General features: G+C 43.0%; 1 protein-coding gene and 1 long non-coding RNA gene across 5 annotated transcripts in view; both read right to left on the bottom strand.

The window, feature by feature from the left end:
• DLG2 (discs large MAGUK scaffold protein 2) overlaps positions 1-24,559 on the bottom strand; it is a 1,595,452-nt gene that overhangs the window by 1,133,264 nt on the left and 437,629 nt on the right. The window lies entirely within an intron of this gene.
• LOC132250291 (uncharacterized) overlaps positions 1-24,559 on the bottom strand; it is a 29,857-nt gene that overhangs the window by 4,445 nt on the left and 853 nt on the right. The gene's annotated exons all lie outside the window — the stretch shown is intronic.

Genomic DNA, 24,559 nt, shown 5'->3' with positions numbered 1-24,559 from the left:
GACTGCCAAATAGAGAAAATCCTCCTCAGCTCTTGTCTGAAATCACACAGACCCTCAAATGGTAACAGCATTAACTGGCAGACATTTGTTTATGTGTTAGAAGATCAGGATCCCAACAGACTTATTTGAAGGCTTATTCTATGGTGGATTGATTCCAGTTAATGTTCTTTTTTCTCCGGTATAAAAATAAAATTAATCTAAATTTCTCCAGGATATTGATTTTGAAATTCAACTAATGAGCTGAGGTGTTAATATTTTCACCTGAAAATATTCATGTATCTAGGCATCTTTCTCACTTTAATTTGCTACTGTACCTTAAAGCATGAATAATTTATCTGTTTTTCCCAGTATTGGGTTAGCAGAAGCTGTCTTCTCTATCCACATGACTAAAAAAACTCCTACTCTTTACTGGGTAAGCTATGCCCCCCTTCCCAAATGTTAGTCTAAAGACATCCAACCTGTGAGACTCTAAGTTACAGCTTTTAGGCTAAGTACAGACAGTCAAAAAGCCTGAAGCTGAATCGATTCAAATGTTGCAGGTTAGTCTAAGCTTTGTAGATTGAACCAATAAGCCACTGAACAGACATTCACTTTTGATTCTGAAAAGGCTGCCACATCCCTGCAGTGGCTCAGGCCAGAAGCCAGGGGACACTGGACAAGACAGCTTGGGCCAAGGCTAGCCCACCCACCCTGCAAGGGCGGGTTTGCAGGGGAGGTACAAAGCATCCTGGGATGCTAGGGAACTGTGAGTTAACTTGAATCTGGAGGGGATCTGGGACAGAAGTCTGATATTACATCCATCCAGGTTTATCTTAAACCAGTTTTGGCCACTTTGAAAGTGCTTTATGTGCACTGAGCTTCTATTGCGTTACAGATTTGAACTGGTTTCCAGTCATACCAGTTTGTGTGTAATTTCTGTGCCTAGTCCTAAGGGTGATTGAAACAAACTGAATGGTCTGAATCAGCCCATTGCTGCAGGAAGAAGGAAGGGGCACTGCTATGTTTGTAGTGCCACTGCCTACTTGAGCATGAGACAGAAATGCCTAGTGCAGCTGCTGGCCATTCCATACTGGTAGAGAGCAAGGTGGAGCAAAGAACATGCCCCAAAATGTTGACTTGTCTTCCCTTGACCTTTTAAAAACAAACTGAGAGAAGACGCTGGATCCGTCTATCTTAGGTTCAGTGTAGATGGAAAGTCCTAAAGATTCCCAATTACAGAATTCAGCCACAAAAAAAAAAGCCTTCAGTTAAGCTGTTTATCTGAAATCCATGCTTGTAGACCTGATGGCAAAATATGACTTTTAGAATGCATAAAAAATGTACAAGTGCAAATCCCTTCCATTAATCCTCCTTGTCAACATGACCAGCACACTAAGCACATACTTCAGGAGAAAAACATCACTTCACGTACTGTGCCTTATAAATGTATTTCATTTAACTGTTGCTGCCTTTTTAGAAGGGAAGGCACAGGGCTGCTTTGCCCATTAAGCTGGCTGCCTGACTATGATAACTGTTTGACCAGTGTGATTGAGAATGCCATGGTTAGATTTCAAGGCTAAGAATAAAAGTCCAGTCGCAGGAAGGCTGTCCTCAATTCCTTGCCTTATGATGAGCAAAATCCTGCATCTGACAACAAAAAAATCAAGTCACCTAGGAACTAAGAGCAGGGGCCTTTATGGATGCTTTACAGCTGCTATGCAGAGTACTAGTCATCAGTCCAATGCAGTCCTTACTTAAGAGGCCATTTTCCTTTACTTCGCTTCTAAAAGCATTGCTGTGTCTCTGCCTTTCACATACATCCATCCAGCTGCTGCTTAGCTTGTAGCAGCTACTCCTCACCAGGGTCCAGAAAAGTACCAGATACAACTATCTAAATTTCTACTAACATAGATAGTCCCGTGGCTTAGTATGCGTATAGTGCTCCTGTACACACATGCCTATTAAAAGGGAAAACAGCCTCAGGTTCAGGCCGCTTCAACCTTGCTGCTTCCTATTGCTTGTCCATAGTCCTCCTCTATCACTTATCATGCATGTCCATGTGTTAATGAATCACTCTGACTTTCTGGTTCTGAAGCAAAGTTCAAGTTATCAAAATATTCATAGAGCTTTATTTGTATTCACATGCATCTCTAATATATGCAGATACTAGGAAAAATCCTAAAATCTTATAATGACAAGCCAATTAAGAGTTGCATTACTTAAATGTCATTCTTGAAATGTTGATTTCCATTAAATCTAGAGTGACTTTAACTGAAAGATCAAGCTGATTAGCGAATATGTTTGTGCATTCCTGTGAATTTTTCAACATTTTTGTAAAACCCATAATAATAACAAAATACCAACAATAATAATATAGAGAAAATAGACTTTTTCAGCATTTCAAGACTTTATCTGCAACCGAAACAAGAAGGAAAAAATAATTAAACCTTAGATGTTAAAATTCAGTAATTCTATTTCCAGCTATCTCATTTTACAAGCTTATTTAAGAGGGCACCTAATTCATTCTCAAGCTATCTGCAAAATAGTTATCGCAGGTAGAGATATCGCATCCTTGCTCCATTTATTAAGAATATGCTAAACAGCTGCATGAAATATCCATCTATTCCTTGCGATGCGACACAAAAAGGTAGTTATTTGGACAGGACTGAAATGATATTTTTAATCATGCTGCTCAAAAAAACAAAACATAGATTAATGTTAGATTTACACCATGGTAGCAAATACAGTGCAAAACAGGAAGAAAAGTTACTTACCATGTAAGTCTGATTCTCTAAAGATAACTCACAAGATTCTCATTCTTGACCTTTGCCAAATAGTAGGTAAAATAAACAGACGCTCCCACCTTTCACATAAACCCCCAGGGGCTAGCAGCTGGTGATCCCAGGGAACCACTACACTCATGCTGCAGGAAAGAACCTATTGAGGTACACAGTAGTGCATTTCCTTTAGATTCATTAATTAAAGGAATTCCCAATTACATCTCATTTTGAATCCCTGAGATCCAGGAGTGAGAGTCTTGTGATGATACCTTTAATAGAATTTTTTTACACTGAGATTTCTGAAAATGACAATGCGAGCGCATCTACACGTGGCGATTTAAGATGCATTAGTCATTTTTAAGGCACATTAAGGGAATGGGTCTATATGCATGTGCCCTTAAGACGCCTTAGAAATGGCAATTTTAGGCTAACCATGCCTAAATTTAATATGTGCATAAAGCAGATATCAAATTTAGGTGCAATGAGTTAAGGCACCTTAACCCATATGTAGACGCCTTAAAACGCCTTAACGCTGTCTATGTCCACTGAGAGGGCTGGAGCCCACAGGGCCCTGAGCTGCTGCCGGGTGGCACCAAGAAGAAGATATGGTGGGTGTTGTTCTGCAAGGCACAGATGCTGGAGCGGTGATTGCAGCAGCAGTGGTACCTGTCGGTGTGCCAACCAACTTGGGACTAAGTTATCAAAGGAGGCAGGAGGCACAAGGTCTCCTGTCAAAGCACAAGGGAAAAGTCCCCCAGTGACTCCCTGCAGGGGAAGGGGACAGCACAGTGTGGGCAGGGCCTTTGCTAGCAGCTCTTCCATGCTTCTCCCTTGTGGTGGATTTGCTGGCAAAGCAATGCAGCCCTCCAGGGGCGGGATGCTCACTGCCCACCAAGGATTCAGGTGCCCTTAGAAGCCTGCGCTGGGGATCCCATCTGGGACAGCAGGCAGGCTGGGACTGCGTTTGCCCCCAGCATGGCTTTCCCTGCTCCACACACCTCTGCCCCAGGCAAGTGCCCAGACTCCCTATTGGACACTGCCTGTGGGAGAGGCGGTGTGAGCTCATTGGGGCTTGCCCGGCTCAGCACAGGCACACTAGATGCAATGCCAGTGGGGCCTAGGCTCTCTCTTTGGCCCACCTGATTCCCGGCTGAGCCCCCGCCCATGTTAGAATCATAGAAAGTTAGGGTTAGAAGGGACCTCAGGAGGTCATCTAGTCCAACCCCCGGCTCAGAGCAGGACCAGCCCCAACTGGATCATCCCAGCCAAAGCTTTGTGTAGCCAGGTTTTGAAAACCTCCAAGGATGGAGCTTCCACCACCTCTCTGGGTAACCTGTTCCAGTGTTTTACTACCCTCCTCATGAGAAAATTCTTCCTAATATCTAACCTAAACTTCCCTTGCTGCAACTTGAGACCATTGCTCCTTGTTCTGTTATCTGCCACCACTGAGAATAGTCCAGCTCCATCCTCTTTCGAACCCTCCTTCATGTAGTTGAAGGCTACTATTAAGTCCCCTCTAAATAAGCCCAGTTCCCTCAGTCATTCCTTATCAGTCATATCCCCCAGCCCCCTCACCATTTTTGTCGCCCTCCACTGGATTCTCTTCAATTTGTCCACATCCTTCTGTAGTGGGCGGCCCAAAACTGAACACAATACTCCAGATGCGGCCTCACTAGTGTTCAGTAGAGGTGAATAATCACATCCCTTGACCTACTGGCAACACTCTTACCAGTGCAGCCCAGTATGCCATTAGCATTCTTGGCAACAAAGGCACACTGTTAGCTCACATTCAGCTTACTGTCCACTGTAACCCCCAGGTCCTTTTCTGTAGAGCTGCTGCCCAGCCAGTCAGCTCTCAGTCTGTACTGGTGCATGGGATTCTTCCATCCCAAGTGCAGGACTTTGCACTTGTCCTTGTTGAACCTCATGAGATTCCTTTTGGACCAATCCTCCAATTTGTCTAGGTCACTCTGAATCCTACCCCTACCCTTCAGCATATCTGTTATTCCCTCCAGCTTGGTGTCATCTGCAAACTTGCTGAGGGTGCACTCTATGCCATCTTCCAGGTCGCTGATGAAGATATTGAACAAAACTGGCTCCAGGACCGACCCCTAGGTCACTCCACTTGATACCAGCTGCAAATTAGACATCAAGCCATTGATTGCTACTCTCTAAGCCTGATGCTCCAGCCAGTTTTCTATCTGCCTAACAGTTCATTCATACAGCCCATACGTCCTTAGCTTGCCTGGGAGAATGTTGTGGGAGACCATATCAAAAGCCTTGCTAAAGTCAAGGTACACCATATTTACCAGTCTACCTGCATCCACAGAGCCAGTCATCTCATCATAGAAGGCAATCAGGTTGGTCAGGCACGACTTCTCCCTGGTGAACCCATGCTGATGGTTCCTAATCACCTCTTTCTCCTCCAAGTGCTTAGAAATGGATTCCTTGAGGATCTGCTCCATGATTTTTCCAGGGACTGAGGTGAGGCTAACTGGTCTGTAATTTCCTGGATCTTCCTTTTTCCCTTTCCTCAAATATGGGCACTATGTTTGCCCTTTTCCAGTTATCCAGGACCTCTCCTGATCGCCATGATTTTACAAAGATGATGGCAAATGGCTTTGCAATCACATCAGCCAACTCCCTCAGCACCCTTGGCTGCATCCCATCCAGCCTCGTGGACTTGTACATGTCCAGTTTTTCTAAATAGTCCCTAATCTGTTCTTTCACCACTGAGGGCTGCTCACCTCCTCCCCAACATGTGCTGCCAGGTGCAGTAGTCTGGGAGCTGACCTTGCCTGTGAAGACCAATGCAAAAAAGGCACTGAGCACTTCAGCCTTTTCTGTATCCTCTGTCACACACTTGCCTCCCCCTTTCAGTAAGAGACCCACACTTTCCCTGATCCTCCTCTTGCCACTGACATACTTGTAGAAACCCTTCTTGTTACACTTCACATCCCTTACTAGCTGCAACTCCACTTGTGCTTTGGCTTTCCTGACTTCACCCCTGCATGCCCAAGCAATGCTCTTATATTCTTCCCTAAGTATTTGTCCAAGTTTCCACTTCTTATAAGCTCCCATTTTGTGATTTAGTTTACTGAAGAGTTCCCTGCTAAGCCAATATGGTCTTCTGTCATACTTGCTAGTCTTCCTGCACATCACGATGGTTTGTTCCTGCACTCTCAGTAAAGTTTCTTTGAAGTACAGCCATCTCTCCTGGACTTCTCTTCCCCTCAGTCTGGCTTCCCAGGGGATGTTGCCCATGAGTTCCCTGAGTGAGTGGAAGTCTGATTTTCTGAAGTCCAGGGTCCTTACTCTGATTCTCTCCATCCTTCCTTTCCTCAGGATCCTGAACTCAATCATCTCATGGTCATTGCCGCCCAAGCTGCCATCGACTAGTACATTCCCCACCAATTCTTCCCTGTTTGTGAGCAGGAGGTCAAAAAGAGCATGGCCCCCAGTTGCTCCAGCATTTGCACCAGGAAGTCGTCCCCAGTACTCTCCAGAAACTTCCTGGATTGCCTATGCACTGCTGTATTGCCCTCCCAGCAGATCTCAGGGTGATTGATGAGAATCAGGACCTGTGATCAGAAAATTTCTGCTAGCTGTTTGAAGAAAGCCTCATCCACCACTTCTTCCTAGTCTGGTGGTCTATAGCAGACCCCCACCATGACATCACGCTTGTTGCTTTCCCCTCTGACCCTAACCCAGAGACTCTCAACAGGCCTATCCCCAGCTTTATACTGGAGCTCTGAGCAACCATATGACTCTTTTACGTAGCGTGCAACCCTCCTCCTCTTCTCCCCTGCCTGTCCTTCCTGAACAGTTTGTACCCATCCATGACAGTGCTCCAGTCCTGCAAGCTCCCACCAAGTCTCTGTTATTCCGATCATGTCATAGTTCCGTGACTGTCCAAGGACTTCCAATTCTTCCTGCTCATTTCCCAGGCTCCATACTTTTGTGTACAGACACCTGAGGTAAATATTTGATTGCCCCAATTTCTCAGGAAGTATGAGAGCACCTCCCCTATTGCTCCCTCCTGCTTGCTCTTCCTCCAGGTCTCCTACTTCCCCACTTAACTCAGGTCTTTGGTCTTCATCTCCCAGTGAACCTAGTTTAAAGCCCTCCTCACTAGGTTAGCGAGCCTGTCTGTGAATACGCTCTTCCCTCTTTATCAGGTGGATCCCATCTCTTCCTAGTAATCCTTCTTCTTGGAAGAACATACCATGGTCGCACCCAGCCTGCCTTGGCTGAGCCATGCAAAGCCCCCAGGAGCTCAAGGTTGCCTGGGATGGAGGTGGGTGGAGCAGGGAAAGCTGTGCTGGATGCTGGGGCAGACGCAGTCCCATCCTGCCTGCTGTCCTGGGCGGGAGCCCCAGCGCAGTCTTCTAAAGGTGCCTGAATCCTGGGTGGGCAATGAGGCATCCTGCCCCTGCAGGGCTGCATTGCTTGGTCAGCAAACCCACCCCAAGGGAGAGGTACAGGGGAGCCACTAGCAAAGGCCCCACCCATGCAGCGCTGGCCCCTTCCTCTGCAAGGAGTTGTAGTGGTGGGGCTTTCCCCTGTGCTATGACAGGAGTCCTCATGCCTGACAAGAGTCTCAAGTCAGCCCCAACTACTGCTTCAGCTCCAGCATCTGTGCCTTGCACAACAGCACCCACCATGTCTTCTTTTAGTCAGTGCCCAGTGGCAGTGTGGGGCCCTGCGGACTCAGCTCCAGCCCGCTCTCATCTGCTGCTAGGGAGGCAGAAACATGGGGATGAGGTTAGGGTCAGGACCGAGCCAATTGCATCCAGGGGGACTGGAAGTTCCCACCCCTTTGGCTGGTGCTGGGCTGAGCTGGGCTGGGCTGCCTGGCTATGCTGCTGTGGGCTTCCAGAGACTGTCCAGGGTGCTGCCCAGGGCAGGCTGCCAATGCATTCACCCAGTGAGCCGTGTTAAGGTGCCTTAAGGTGTGCACATGTAGATGCACGCCTAAATTGCCTTAATGTACTTTAGGCTACGGTGCATTAAATTTAGGCGTGTATAAATTCGTGTATAGACACACCCCATGAGCAAGTTATGCTCATCCAGGACACCGTATCAAAAACATTTTCTATAGATTTGCAAAGGAAAAGTGTCTTTGAATATAAGGGGATGAAATATGAGGGGTAAAATGCAGTTCGGGTGAAATCAAAGTGATGGTAATACCATAAAGGCACATTCTTCAACAAATCTGCTCCACGAGGTCTACAAATTGTACATGGTGACTCAGCTGACTAAAGTTAAGTTTTTGCTTTTCTTATTACTGAGAAGCCCGTACAACTATAGAAGAATTAGCTGGGTTTTCTTTTGGCTCATGTTTCATCAAAGATACTATGAACTATGTTCCAAACAAAGAATCCTTTTTCAAAGGTAATGCATAACTGAAAAACAATCCAACTTTACTTTCAGAATCCAAGCTAAGTGTGCAGTGTCTGCAGTTAAAAAACTATCCTTTTGTTTGTCAATTCAGTGGATACAGCATGGAAAAACACATAAGAATAAGCCATAAAACATATGCTACAAGTTTGATAGTTACATTTCAGAGTATAAAGCTACAGTACCCAGTTAAGGTTAATCTTATTGCCCTTAGATTAAATTTTACCCTACTCTATGGATAGTCCCTTTAAGTCTAGCAGGCCTAGTTATAATGTAAAAGATTTCTCGGGATGAATGGAGTTACAGAGTTTGGCCTGAGACAATTGCTTTCAACCCCTATAAAACTTTGCTGTTTAAAACTATCCTGAGCAAATCCTACATAAAAGCAGATAAAGTACATGAATTGTTAAGGTACAGATTACATTAGTTTGTAAATATAACCTTTTATGTTATTTTTTAATTGCTTGGAATACCTTATTTGTTCACAAAACACACTCACTTTTCCCAAAAAAATTAGTGATCCAAAATTTGGCTGCATGTCTTAAATAAGGAAATTGACTCTAAACCATTTGGTTAAAAGGAGAATAATCTTTTTTCTCTTCATTCTGCATTCCCAAAACAAGGTTCATGTCTTATTTGGGAGGCATGAGATAACATAAATGACAATATTCCTTGACCCAAATTCTCTGAATCTTTGGATGGCACATTTAGGATATGTTTTTTTTCCACTCTTTTGTACTCCATTATAAAGGGATTAGGAAGACAAAGATATGAATGTTAGGACTGTCCTAAAGTTATTTTTATTTAAAAGATGCTACGCTTTAATTGTATATCTGCTTCAAAGCCTGAGTCATAGCAGCAATTAGGTAAACAAAGTTGTCTTTTAGCCTAGCCCGAAGCTATTATATTAGACAATAAACTATACCCAACATGGCTTATCTCACAAAAGTTTAGCAATTGCCAGATATGAAGATCTTATCTAGTACAATCTGTGAGTATATAAATACAATTATGTATGTGCCTTATAGTCAACCCTAATAATTCTGCTTCATGCTACTGACGGTTTTCACTATCATGCTACTTAAGCTGGGAAATGCATCTTTTAGAAGTTATGATATAAACCAAATTCATGTAAAAGTTAGAAGATCATAGTACCTACAGAACTGGAGAAGTCTTTAATATATTATTATTTTCAAAAAGAAAGGAACTATTGTCCTAGAAAGATAGGGAAAAAAAATATTCCATTCTAAAAAATAAGTGTATAAAATGGCATTATACATGTGCTACAGGCAGGACTGTAAGCGGCTAGCTCACTTCTTTCCTTCACACATTAATAAACATTCTGCACACTATCTTAGATCACAGTGACACCTGTGCCCAAAAGCTGTGCAATCCTACTGACTTTAAATTATGTTCCCAGTGACACCAGTGAAAACCACACTGTTTTCAATACGAACTTACCAGAGAAAACAATTGTGCTGATTCCACAAAGTCGAATAGAAATGTCAGCTTGCTCTCACTTAGCTGGTTTGGCTCAGCAAGGCTAAAGAGGAGCAAAAGGCAGTAAAAACATATTGTGTGCCCCTGAAGTGAGACATTCTGACCCAGAATATATAAAGCAGCAGATCTTTCAAGTTAGAAGGTACTATTCTTACACAGTTATCCTTCTGAATGGACTCTTTTTTGTTGTTGTTCTGGTCAGAAAGGATGGACATACAGATATACATGTTGGATAACATGAACCTGCACTGCCATGAATAACATCTCACATTGTATCTGAGGCTCTGTTTGTTAAGAACCTTAAAATTATATGTAATTGGAAAAGAAATAATACAAACCCATTTTGGAAAGGTAAGAATAATAAGTTTCACTGTAATTGCAGCAATGAATGCCTAATTTTTCTTCTATTTTGCTAATATTATTTCAGGGAACCCCAAAGAGGAGACACATCATGCCCACATCCAGATGAGCATGGACGTGTAGTAGGTGGCGCTGCAAACCTGTCTGCAGGGCCACACATTGCACATGCAGACATTCCCTGCAGTGCAGGGGGTGGGGGGCTTGACCCCGGGAGACCCCAGGGTCAAAAAAACCCACACCAAAAAAAAAGCAGGGTGGTGCACATGGTGGCAGTACATACCACCCAAAACTGGAGCCTGGCCAGCCAGAGCCACACTCCAGCTGCTGCCCAGGCTCCCTGCTGCAGAAGTGTTACAGCTGCAGCTCCCCCAGGACCCCAGGTAAGGCTGCTAGGGCCAGCACAATTGCTGGCCCCACCCTCCCCTATCCCACCCAGGGTAACCTGCTGAGTGCAAGAGCATGTGTGGCATGGGAGTTCCCCTGGGAAAAGTAGCAGTGGTACAAGGTCTGGACGTGGCCCATATGTCTATTTTCAATCCAAGTTTAGGAAGCAATAAAAAATACATTAGAGTATCATGTTCAGGTATTAAAATAGGAGTTTGGACTGACTGATATCTATTTGAATATAATTACATTGTGTGCTGGCTGTTCTGACAATTCATTGTCTACAGTGCTTTAGAGTTTTAGGTGCATAGCACAAAACCTTAAGCCCAGGGAAAGAGAGAGGCTAAGATGCCTTTAAGTCACCATTGTGCTCTCCTGATCTTGAGCAATTCCAGGTGGCAGAGAAGCCCTGGCAAAAATCAGAAAGCCTAACTAATGTATGCAGCTTGTCAGTGCTACCCAAAATCTCTTCACTGCTATCATGCTGTGGCCCTACCCCTGAGAAGAAATTCTTGCCAGGACTTGCAAAGGTCCTAGGGAAAGAACATTAGGGCTAGGGGCAAACATTCAAAAAGCCTAAGTCTGAATTGATTCAATCTTTCCAGGTTAGTCCAACCTGCAAAGCTAGAACCGATTTGGAGGTGGATAGACATTCCCTTTTCATTCCAGAAATGCTGGCACATGTCTGCAGTGGCTCAGGCTAGAAGACGGGGGGCACTATATTAGCCCCCCCCTCCCTTTGACAATGCTGAACTAAGGTGGGGCGTGGCCAGGCCCCAGCAGGATGCTCTGATTAGGGAGGGGTGTAAATCCCCACTCTGCCTGCACTGTCTCAGGCCTTTCCCCGCTCACCGATCAAGGGGCTGAATTGTTGCCAGACCCCATCCCTGGGCTAGCACTCTGAGGCAAATTGGGGGCTGCACAGTGCATGCATCTGTTGATGATACTGAGCTTTTTAATCTCCCTCTCCCTGTCTGCAAACCTGACAGGGCTGCAAACTAGGGCTATGCAAAGCTTTGGGTGCCTATTCAAGTTGGAGGAGATTCAGCCCAATTCGGTGTCCAAATCCAAATCGAATCAGGGGACCAATAAAAAAGTCTAAATTGATTCAACGCTCTTTGAATCAATTCAGAAAAGATTCAGAGAGCTTCAAAGATTTGGGCACTTCCTGCCTGCTGCGGCAGGGAGCTGGAGCCGGAGACAGAGCTGATAAGTGGAGGGGGGAGGGGAGGCTGGAGGAGGAGGCAGGGGACCATGGGGGGGACCCCTGCCAGGACCCATCCCCTGCCTGCTCCCCCACCCCGCCCCTCCCACGCCCCTAACCCTCACATGGCTGCCCCACCCAGCCTAGCTCCCAGCCCATTGAAAAAAAAAAAGCTCCTACTCACCAGATGCTGCTGGGTGGGGGGCAATCCCCACTGCCCCCCACTGCTCCACGCCATGTGAGGGGGCTCTGCCACGAGCCCCCCCAACCCCTACCCACTCTCCCAGCCCCCCTCCCATACCCTGCCTACACCAGCTTAGGCCCTTTAAGAAAAAAACAAAACAACACCCCCCCCCCGCACTACCCAGCTCCTACAGTAGCCTTTCAACTTCAGGAGGCTCATGCAGAGCTCCCCATGCAGCGCAGGGCAGTAGGGGGCTGCAGGGTCAGCCCCGCCACTGAGCAGGAACTGGTGAGTCTAGGGGTTTGGGGGTTTTTTTTCCTTAAAGGCCTGGAGCTGGGGCAGGCGGGGTAGCCATGCAGGGAGCTGGTGGAGTGGGGGGGGTCAAGGGTCTTGTGACAGAGCCCCCCATACAGTATGGGGCAGCAGGGATTGCCCTCCCCCACCGGACAGCACCCAGTGAGTCAGGACTTTTTTCCCCCCCCAAAGTGCCAGGAGCTGGGGCAGGCAGGGCAGCCACTGAGAGCAGGTGAGCGATGGGGCCAGTGTGATTCAGAGATTCGGCTGATTCAGCAGCAGCTGAATCTCCTCATCAGATTCGGCCAAATCAATTCAGGACAGTGATTCAAATCACCAAATCGAATCACTGTCCCCCAAATCCGAATCCAAAACAATTACTAGCCGCTTCACACAGGCCTACTGCGAACCAGCCAGGGGGCTGATAAAACTGCAGTTATCAACCCATCAGCAAACCACTGATCTGTTATCAGCCTATTAGCAGAACAAAAGCCCCTCTCATTAGTTCAAGTGCTTCTTAAACAGCTTTTTCCAAGGAAGGAATAGAGGGACATTACCAGCTGACCTGTTGATTAGCTCCAAAAAAGCCCTAAGTGGACACTGTTCTGTCTGTCTGTCCCAGTGAAATTAGAGGCATGCACACACAGACACCTCTCAGCATTAGCTAGCATACCACATGCCTAGGGTCTGTGGGGCTGGGGTCCATGCAGTGGAAGATGAGAGGGAGGGGGGAATCTCTGCTTGAGCAGCAAACAGAAGGGGAAGCCAGGCAGACACTGCTGTGCCAGCAGTCTCCCCTGGAGCTCTGGCTAGGGAGGAAAGGGGCAGGGCCAGCCTGTTCCCTGGAGCAGACAGCACAGCCTTCACTGAGCCCAGCCCAGGGCTGCAAAGGATCTGGGATGCTGGGGGACTCTGGTTTAACTTAAACCAAGAAGAGGTCTGGGACAGACACTGCATAAACCAAATCAGTTGTGTCTGATACTACATTCAACCAGGTTTTTTTTAAACCAGTTTCAGCCATTGAAACTGGTTAATGTGTACTGTACTTACGTTCTGTTAGAGGTTTAAACCAGTTTCTGATCACTTAAACTGGTTTATGTGTAACTTCTATCCCACGCCCACAGCTGTTCTGCATTCTGTCAAGGAGGTGAGAATCTTCTTCAGTTCAGATGCAGGCCCTTTTCCCCTCCTAACCTCAAATGTAGCAGGAAGAAGCTAGAACAAGAGTAAGGAATTTGCTCGATTTTGTCTCTAAGATGTTCTGATTCCACACTAAATATTTTTTTTTCTGTTCCCTTCAAAAAAAATAGAAACGTGAACTATATACTGAACACTTCCTTTTATTTTCACACCATTTCCCTTTATTTAGCATAACCATTTATACTACATAATCATGAAAAGGAATGGGCATTCCCAACTTCTATTCAACCTGGAACACCGTGTTGAAATGGGGCTTTCTAGAACAGTTATATACACCTCTGCTTTTTCTACTGAAGCCCCAGCCCAGATCGGTGCTTGCTTTGAAGCCAACTAGATGTTTGTCTCTGTAGATCATTAATAACAGCATTTCTTAGGGTTATTTTCTATATGTACATTGTGAACCATAAAGGTTCAGATTCTGAATTATGGTCAATGTGTTTCTGCTCCTTCCGGAAAACCTGTAAACATTGCTCATGCTGCCATATCTCATACTGAGCACATTAATGCATTTCTTGGCCCCTGTCTCAACCATCTGTATGGACAGACACTGTCTCCAAATAAACTCCCCAAATGAAAAGTCTCACAGCTGCTGTCTGTATTCACCGCTCATGTTGTGTTTTTACAAAGTATATTCTTTCTGATAAACTACAATTTGAAAGGAGCTTCACTGATAAAAGGTGATTTAAGGTATCTTGAGATTAGGCTATCATGGGGGCAGTGGGGGCGGTGGGAGGAAATAATTACTGCTAGGCTATGTAAGAATATATCCCTAGGGAACCAATTCCAGGGAAGATAACAGAAGACCTACAAAATCACATTTTCACTGGTAGAAAGATTTCTGGTCATCCAGAATCTCTACATTGTTTGCTTGGTTATAAAATTCTCCATTGTTAATAAAAATACCATGTTAACTACAGCACCTACTATCTATATTTAAAAATCACTGCTCCTATTTTAGTTCAACCTTAAAAGATTTTGGAGGTTTTATAGGGTCCTGTATCCTCATGGCTCCATTCAGAGGAAAGACACTTTGTAGATGTGTGTACTAAGAAACAGAAATCTTAAATACCTCTCTAAAAGATATACAGTGAATTATTGGCATGGGCTGGAATTTACATCTTTACTGGGTGGGTTGGTGGGGGGAAATAGAGCAACCCTGCCCCACAGGTCCAACAATTTGAGGATCCTCTTTCTAAAAGCAATCCCTCAGGAGGTCACTAAATGCGGTGGTGGCTTGTGAGCGTATGCTTGACAATCTTATTTCCTCACATGTATTCTAATACTTTTCCATCCAAGGACCTGCTGCTATTCTTGTTGAGTACGTCTTTGAGCCTTTCTGTGGATTAAGCCTTCTGATTTTTGTGTTTCTAGTGTGCATGCTTTTAGCCATTTTGCATTCAACGTTTCTGAAGGGTTTTTTTTTTTTAAAGCCATTAATCCTTGGATGGAAAAGTATGATGAAAGGAAGTGTGCTTTGCTCCTACATTGTGATGGCTTTTGATGTAGGTGCTAAATGCCCTTCTCATGTCTTGCTTATTTATTTTACTGTAGTCTAGGATGCTGTGTGAAATTGAAAGCAATAATTAAACCAAAAATGGATTCAGTAGTTCAGAAGAACCACTGTAAGAAATAAGAGTGAGGGAAAGAAAGTAATCCAGAAATAGAGAGCTGGTGGGCTGAGGAGGACTATATTTTAAGGCTGCCCTGATTAAAACGGGAAGATTTTCAACTGAATCCTGGACACAGTCTCAAGAATTATCTGACGGGCAATTTTAGGGTGGGATTCCTATGCACAGGGTCTCTGAGAAGGATTTCTTACCCTGATCCAGGACAAAGACAAAGGACAACCATGCAGTCTCAAGTGCCTTGAAGAGAAGTAGGGAGACAAATGGTTACCCGACTAACTCAAGCCTCAATTATTGTGCCGAAACCTGTTGCCTTCTTGCTAAATATGTGGGTAGCACATTCTCTAAGCATCTACTGAAAGCAAAGTTAGGCTGTCAAATAAACTCTGAGTCTCTCTCAGAACTAAAGTGTTGGGTTGAAAAGTTCAGAGTAATACTGGAATTCATTAGGATATTAATTCCAAAGGCCTCCTTACTGACGTTACCCCATTTTCAAAATAAAAGGATTAGCTGAATTTAAGACACTGAAAGAAGAATTTGCAAGACTTTGTAGCACTCAGCTTATTTACTACGCTTTGTGATTTATTTAGGTTTCCAAAAATTCATCTCCAAAAGAGACCAAGGTGCATAAACATATGTTAAAAATAGATAAATGCATATTTTTCCACGTATAAAGCTAGCTACATTTGACATCTTTGCTTCGAAAGTAATTGTAGCTATGCCCAAAGAGACATCCTGCCATAGTATTCCAATATTTTTACTAATCTGAATGCATTCTGGGAACCCCAGCTTAAATTTCATCCATGTTCTTGCATATCCCTGCTGGTTCAATATTTTCCGGACACCACTTGGGTTGTGCTTTGTACTAGCAATGGTTCTGGAGATAAGCAAATCTTAGAAGCCCTTTGCCAGACATTTATACAGTAGGAATACAAAGATAAACCTCAGCCAAACATGCTGGAGGTTAAAAATTCCCCACAGAGAAATGGCAGTCAAAACAAATTTCATTCTTTGCATCCAAAACCTTAATTTCTTCCTGCATTTGTTGAGGAATTAAAATCCAGAACAGCTCTAATGCCATAGGTTATTTATTAATTTTTATTATGACATAAAAGAAAAGAATTATTGTGAATCATTTAGGACACTGCCTGGTGTCTGACAGAATACCAGTTGCTTCAGATGAAGGAACAAAAAATCTACAATGAGCATCACTGAAATAGTATATCTTTCTTACTGATGTCAGTGCTTGGTTTATATCACAAAGCATGAGGGTTTATGCCACTTATCAATTATTTTTAAACTCTACATAATTTTCTTAACCTTGTTTTAATCTTACTAAACTCATGGCCTAAACTATATCTTTTGGCCGAGTTTCACAGGAGCACTGTGTATTGAGTTCTAAAACGTTTCCTTTTATCAGATATAAATTTGTTGCCTTTCAATCTCATTGAATGTCCCTTTGCTCCTGTACTATGGGAAAAACTGAACAGGAAAATTTGATTTACTCTCTTTATGCCATTCATCATCTTATGCACCTCCATCATATCCTTTTTATTCATTTTCTCTCTGTATTATACATTCTCAATCTTCTAAATCTCTCCTCCCAGATGTCTCTTCATGAATGACTTTGGTTAAACAAAGACTGAAGAATGTTAAGATACATATGATAACCTTATTCTTCTCCTGGCTGCGAAGAACTCAGACCCAATAGTAAGCTTAAAGTAAGAATCTTCTTCAATTTTTTAAATTTAAACTTCTAAATTCTTAAAAACTTTTTAAATTGTGTGGTTCTTAATGGCACAAAATATTTTAGATGTTGATAATTTAATGAGTGCAACAGAGGATTAGACAAATCCATGCAGAATAGTTGGTATTAAACAAGATAGGGTTTCAACCTGCAAATTAGGACTCCCTAGGCCTCTGAATACTGGAAGTTGTAAGGGAAGAGGTGCAGGGGAAAGATCTGTCTTGACTGGCTCTGCATAAATACTCTTCCCCCTGACATCCACTCTGAAGGTGCAGGCAGAAGTGCAGCTCCCCTATCTAACTCATGGCACTTCACAGAAAGCACCAAGAGTTAGATTGATCCTCCCAACTTAACTGACATTAGCTGTTGGATCAGGAGGGTGGGAGATCAAGCTCCAATTTGGATGTGATCCAGGGAGAGAGGCTGCGTCTGTGCAGCCTCTTCCCCTAGGTCTGCCACCCCCTCTCCTGTCCCCCAGTGCTATCTCAGGATGGGAGGAGGAAAAAGTGGGGGGGAAGAGGTCCATTCTGGGATTTCCCCAGACTGCACTTGAGTGCGGGGAGTGGATTGGAGCCCCCCACCTCCCACCCTCCAGAACCAGCTGGGCAACCCCCATAATGAGCTCCCTCTGTTCTTGTCCCCCTTTCTATTCTGAAAACAGTGCTAGGAGAAGGGCTGGGCTGAAACAACCTGCTCTGCTCCTATAAATTAATGAAGACACTCACTTTGGAGTGCCTTCATCTGAACCCTCATGTAAATGAAGGTTCAGATTGTGGCAGGATTGGGCCCTTGTAAAGCACTCTGCAGCCATGCACTTGTGTTAGGGCCATAGCTGCAGAGCACTTTCAGGGACCAGATCAGGTGAAAATTGTCACTTCTGTCTGTGCCTTGAGATACAAGAATCTGGGCTAGATAGGCCTATGCCTTTGCCTACTATGACACTACTTACGTTCTTCTGTTCTGAAACATTTATCAAGAATTAACACTGCCTGGTCAAAGAAATGGAAGAAAACAGACTCTAGCCCATGGAAGAGTGGCTAAACAAAGTAAAATCCCTGCTTGAAACCAAAGTGGTTTAGTTGACTGAGATAATTGCTGAAAGTGGAGGTGGGGAGGGGAGGCAACAACCAAAAGCTGCTGTCCTTAGGTGTGATGAGACAGAAGGAAAAAAACAGCAGGGCTCAATTCACCATTACCAGGCCCTACATGTAGCCATTTACACTAGTGCAAAACATGACTATTCTGGTATAATTGCATTTTATACCCACTTTGATCATATAAATTACTATACAGGGGTAAGCAAACAGCATCCAACTGCATAGCAGAGTTTACTAGGGGCAGCCAGCATGCAGGCAATCAGGTTCACAGCATATATGAGGCCCAGAGCAGGAAAATTTCTTTGAAGAAATCCTGGAAGAAAAGTAGAGGGAAGTTCTGAACATTAAATCTGCCAATTTTTTTTCAAGAAAATGCTCCAACTAATCCCCCTGATTGCTATGAGAAACACACTTTATTTTAACTGAAAGAGATCAAAACAACCCAGATACTAGTGATCATTAGGGGCAGCAAGGCAGCAGAAAGTGTTTAGACAAGTACAGTTCCATGGATCAGCACAATGCAAAAGCCAGGGAGGATAAGCAAATATCACTGGAAAGGCTATCTGCATAGAAAATAAAGTTAGCAATTTGGACAATGTCTCTGGGGCACAATGAAACCCAAACAGATGAGAGGTGAGATCAGGATAAACCAGGGAACACAAGAAGCCTTCCTAGAAGTGACTCAAAGTATTATTCTCCATAGTTAAGACATGCCAGACAAGAGGCACAATGTTTTGGGCATTGTTTTTTGTTGGATACTGCCTACAGCCTTGATGCTGCTAAATGGTTTCGTGTAGGCAATTGCAGAATTGAGGCCTGAGCACTTTGTTATTGATGGTAACAAAGGAATATGCATATTCCTTAACATGGAAAATTATTGCAGTGACCTTTCCTTTAAAATCCAGAGTTAGTTAAATAAAGTCCAATGACAGACAGTTACTGATTTCCAAAAGACCTTGGAATCATTTTAAACATAGTTGCTATACAAAATGCATAAACCCTGTTAAAAAAAGAAATAAATTAATATTTCCCATTTTATTAATGTTATAAAGACAATTGCTAAGTGAACAGCAACTGACTATTTGAGTTATGAAGTCCAAAATGCAATCCTTTTAAACAATGAAAGCACTTTTATATAAACCAGCGTGGTTTTGCTTTTACAGATACACAGTCACTCTGAACTGATAACATTTTTGTGAGAGTTGATCCATTCAGAAGAGCAAATCTACTTTGAAATCGAACTCAGGGATTATCTGAGGGTCAAATTAGCTATCATGGCAAGATGGTTAATAGCTACTAAATCTTTACTAGCCTTCTGGTAAGGGGCTTCTAACACTATTTGTAAACTTGGTATTCTGCTGAAACTCCTGACGTTCATATTGGCAGCCAGCTTTATCCCTATTGCAGAGACAGTAAATCTGCAGTGAAAGGATTCTCAAGGCACTGTACAAATATTTGGAAATTAACCTTCACAAAATATCCTGGTGGGGACAGTAATTAATTTAACATGGGTGAATACCCATTTTACAGGTGAGCCAATTGAATCATCGGTTCAGTTCATGCAATAAGAAAGTCTCATATAGTCCCATATTCAGTCCAATAAACCAAGCAATTTTTTTTCACTGCACTTCTACAAAATAGGACTTTACTTCTGACAAGTTTGTGTAGCATTGACTTCAAGGCTTCCACTGGAATAAGGACTGATTTAAGTTCAGTGTGTTCTGACTCTTTCATCATCTTTCACCACTGATCTACCTGATGTTGTGAAGGTCTCACTGCTTTCATCCCAGAGCCAGAGGAACCACTGTGCTCTCATATCTGATCTAAAACCATTGTGAATGCAATAAAAGTAAAATAAGACAATTGAAAGTTATAAACTGGTGAGCTGAAAATAGGCTGCAAACTGGCTCAGCACCAATTCTTTGATGCATTTTTTTAAATCAATTAATTTAAAAACAAGAATCTAAGATGCAACAAAGCAATGCCACCCAAATAATCTCACAGCTCTTCTGGGCTCCAGGGCTTCACAGCCTGTCCCAGCTGGACCTTTTCTAAAGCTGGACCTGCTCTCTGCAAGTCCTCTTCCTAAGGTCTTCCTTGCATCAGGCATAAAGGAGCATGATTATCCCTAGCCTGGCAGTTCATCCCTGACCCTCTTTAATGTCTGACTGATTAGCCAAGAGGTAATACGACTTTTATCTGATTTCTTGTGGGGCACATGACTGGGAACAAGAATGTGAGCTGTATCTACTATTCCCAGATTTAAAGGACCCAACAATCACAAGAGGAGCGCTGGGATTGTGCGTGCATCCCTGGGTGCTCCGATAAGGGGGTTTATAAGAATACATTAATAATGTTCATCAGGTGTATGGGGAAAGGAGTAGCAGACTCTGAAAGTACTAATAAGGTCCTCTCATTTCTTCTTAATATGGATCCAATGTTTCTGTCTTGCTGTTTTTTCAAGCAAATTTTTTTCTCTCACAAAGGCTGTGTTGTCTTTTGCTTGCAGGGTGACATAATCCAATTTCAGCTATATACCTTTCGGATTTGACTGGGAATTTCACATTTTGCCCTGACAAGGTCAAGTTTCCTAAAGTTCACAGCTAGATGTTTTAAATGCTTAGACACCAAGAGCAAGGACCAGTTTCCCAAAGAGCTCCACATCCAGTCATTCCCATGGTGACCCTTATAGCCAGACTTTCAAAGGAGATCAGAAAGTTTTAAAGGAATATAAAAAAATATAAGCAGTGCCGATCAGCATGGGTTTCTGGAAAATAGATCCAGTCAAAATATCAATATATTTTTCTTATGCAGTGACGGGTTTGGTTGTTTAGTCATTGGCATGTCTTTGATTAGAAAATTAGTCTTCCATTAAACAGGGAAGTCATTGGTAAGTCTGTAGATGACTGAAGAGGCTAATCCAAGATCTGCATGCTCAACTGCAGATGTGACAAACAGTTTCAGGAGGAAGGAGTAAATCCTGGTGAAGTCAGGTCATGGCTCTTTCACTTTCTGTCTCTTATCTATTCACCTCCATAGTGAGGTGAGTTTGTTCAAAATGATCAATGCCTTGTTGTATATCATAGAGATATGGTAGATGATTCAGTGCTTGAGTCTCTCAGGTATTGATGTTAATGTAGCATTTCTTTCATTTGGCCTTCAAAGTGTCCTTGAACTCTTCTGTTTCTCACCTCTAGAGTGGTGACCACTGGTAAGGTGAGCATACAGGACCTGAGTTTTTGCTGGTTGTCAGGTATCCTAAGGACATGTCCTGTCAAATGAAGCTGGTGACATATAAACATGGTTTCAATGATGATGGTGTTTGCTTGAACCAGAACACTGGTGTGCATGCTTCTATCTTTCCAATTGATACGGAGAACTTTCCCAAGACATTGCTACTGATAACATTTGGGAGTTTTAAGGTGTTTCTGATATATTGTCCAAGTTATACACCCCTACAATGGGACAGAGATGACAACAGCCTGGTAGATGAGGAATTTTGTTTGGGTCCTAATGTCATGATTTTGGAGACATCCAAAGGCATCACTGGCAGATTTTATCTGGTGTTGAATGTTTCTGTCTACGTTTACTTTTTTGGGAAGGGTGGCTACTCCCAGGTAGGGGAAATGCTCAACATTCTCCAAGGATTGTCCTCTAATCATAACATGTGGAGGAATAGATGGTTAGTTTGGGGTAAGTTAATAAAGTAGCTTGGTTTTAGTGAAGTTAACAGTGAATCCAAGCATTTCATATACTGCATTTTGGTTAATTAAGGTAATGATTTTTCTAAGGCAGTTGACATGGTATCACATGACATTTTGATTAAGGGACTATAATGATATAAAAATCAACATGGCACACGTTAAGTGGATTAAAACTGGCTAACTGACAGGTCTCCAGTGCAAGTACAAATGGGGAATAATTACTGAGCAGCTTTGTTTCTTGTGGGGTCCTGTAGGGACTAGTTCTTAGCCCTACACTATAAAATATTATATCAGTGACCTGGAAGAAAACAGTCATTACTGAAGAAGTTTGCAGATGAAAAAGATAGGTTAGGGGGAGAGAGATACAACAAAGATGACAGACCACTGATTCAGAGCTTGGCACAAAGAGACAATTGGCACAAACCTATTTCCCTTTTCAAGTCTGAATGGCAGCTTTTTAGCTACATAATATTCCCAAAGAAAGAACGCCTATCCTTCTTCTAGACATCCACTTTGGAATCAGAGGGCACCTATACATGTGACGGAGCTCTGCTCCGACACGTGCTAATCGAGTCTGCTCCAAGTCTGCGGGAGCCTGCTAATTAGTGCGCTCCAGCAGCCTCCGCATCACATGTATTCAGGGTCCCCACATTGCAAAATGGAATCAGGGGCACAGGATGATGAATATACAGGATGCTGTGGGCACTTTAGTTCGAGCTGCTCTCAGAGCCACTCTAATTAAAGGCCCCCCCTCCACTCCAGACCACATGTATAGATGCCCAGAGAGCTTTATATAATTCTGTGAAAAAGAGACTAAGAAGAATGCTTAGGTTTCTTTTATTTGTTTTTATAAGATTTAATTTTTCTTTTACCTTTTCAGAAGCAGCCTGAGAGCTATGCAGATTATAGGAGGATTTATAGTATTTCTCATGCTCAGATCTTACTCGGAAGATGTAAAGGGCAAAATCAGACATGTCTTCCTCCAAAGAGGGAGAAGCTATGTTTTTAGATCATATTGCTAGAATGCTCATTAATTTGTGTCCATGAATCCGAATTCTGTGACAATGCAGTAGATTAGACCTGCCTCATTCCTAGTATAGTCTGGGTTAAATACCTGGTTAGATAACCTGCCTGTGGGCATTTCAAACTTGAGCCCACTCACTTTGAAAGTCAATTGCAAAAATCCCATTGCTTGCAAGGGAAGAAAGCACAAGACCTGCTTTGGTAAGTTTGAGCATGTTTTTATTTACCAATGAAGTTGGATACTGGTGGTCAACCAGAGACAATTCTTTGCACTGTTAGGTAAAGTCCTAATTAATCAGAACTTTAGTCAGTACTGTCAGTTCTCTGGTGCAAAAGGGTGACCTGTCTTCATGCCATGAGTCCAAACCATTCCTATTAACTAGCTATCATCTATACAGAAAATGAGTACTTGTCCCCCTTGACACACTGCCACAACTCGGTGATGTGATATCATTTGTACATTGGAGCCTTCTCATGCAAAGGATGCTTTCCTCGACTTTGACTCCTGCTGCGTCTAAGGATATCACTGTTTTTTTCTCAGCAGAACAAGGTGCAAGTGACCCGAGGCAGAGATTACAAATGCCAGGCCACAAGCGAGCACTGACTTGATGGAGGCCTTTAGAGAAATAGCACAACATTAACAACAGTATATCTAAAGAAGGCTACAAGAAAAAATGAACAGAAGCCCACATAATCATGAAAGTATAACACTTTGATCCATTTAAGTGAGGCAAAACGAAATTAAAATGTTGTTCCTGATTTCTAGGCAGTTTACTGGACCTCAGGTGACCCCAACTCCCCAGCTGAGTGCCCTAAGCACTAGCATCTGAAGTCAGGCCACCATCTGGCTGTTTCTGTCTGCCGTAATGAATTTTGAATTCTTTAAGAGCCATGGGAAAAGTCCAGTAGGAGGCGTGGAAAGTGATTCCACCTAGAAAGCATTTAGCCTGGTGTTTAGAGCAGTATCCTGAGAGAAGTGGATTTGAATCCCCTGAGACAGAGGAAGGAATATATCCTGGATGTCCCATACCCTGTGCAAAGAGCTATTACATAAAAGGGAGGCTGATCAGGGCTCCCAGCTGTGGTGCAGGCGGAGCTCAGTATCCCGGGCTCCCTCTGCACCGGCAATAAGGCATGATAGAATCCAATGTGCGATCCCACAATCATGCCTCCTCCCATGCATGTGCACCATAGCAGGAAGCGCGTTTGTGGAGATGGTGCAATAGATCCCAGCGTGCCTTTACCTGTACATCTGCCAGCAACCTAAGTCCTTTATTGAAATGGTCTCTAAAGCCTCAATTTTACAAAGTTATAGCCATGGAAAATTAACTAGAGCTACTCACATGCATAAGTAACTCTATGCTCACAAGTGTAGTTCTGGTTGCTTTATATGTGGGGCTACCCCTCCATATAAAATTATTGGTTCTGGGCATCAAATAACATTTATTCATGTACAGTCTGAAAATTTCCATTGATTTTGTTTGGATGGAAAATGCTGTTTATGTCTAATCCCAAATATCAAAACATGTCAATTTTGAGGAGAGTTTGGCAAAGAAAAGGAAACAAAGCCTTTTATAATATCAAAGATCCTGTCTTGATATTTTCAAAATTGAAAGTTTAGATTTTTCATTGTGTTTTGGATTTTTTCCCAAACAAAAAGTGCATCTTTATATATACATTTTAAAGGGTCTAAATTGAATATACATGTTTTTATCTTATCGGAACAAACCTTCTGATCAATCTGATCATTTTTTTCAGAATTTAATTTTTCAGAAATTTCAAAATGGTTTGTGTTCGTTCCACTTCCAAACAGGAAAATTCTTAAACCCGTAGTATTTCCTGCCTAAAGGAAAGCCCATATATTGCACAACATTGAAAGATATAATTTAATGATGCTTTACAGGATATTATTGATCTACTGCTTTTGTTACAAAATGAGAGGGTACGAATGAGAACACTGAGGCAATCACATCTCCTCTACATATTAGACAAACCTATCCATATGTTTAGTTAATGAACAATAAGATCCTTTGCTTTTATCATTTTTGTGTAAACATAAAAAACAAAAACTGTAGAAT

This window comes from Alligator mississippiensis, chromosome 1 (genome assembly GCF_030867095.1).
Source record: "Alligator mississippiensis isolate rAllMis1 chromosome 1, rAllMis1, whole genome shotgun sequence".
Classification (NCBI taxonomy): domain Eukaryota; kingdom Metazoa; phylum Chordata; order Crocodylia; family Alligatoridae; genus Alligator; species Alligator mississippiensis.
The sequence above is the reverse complement of the archived record's forward strand: the minus strand, read 5'-3'. Positions and strand labels throughout refer to the sequence as shown.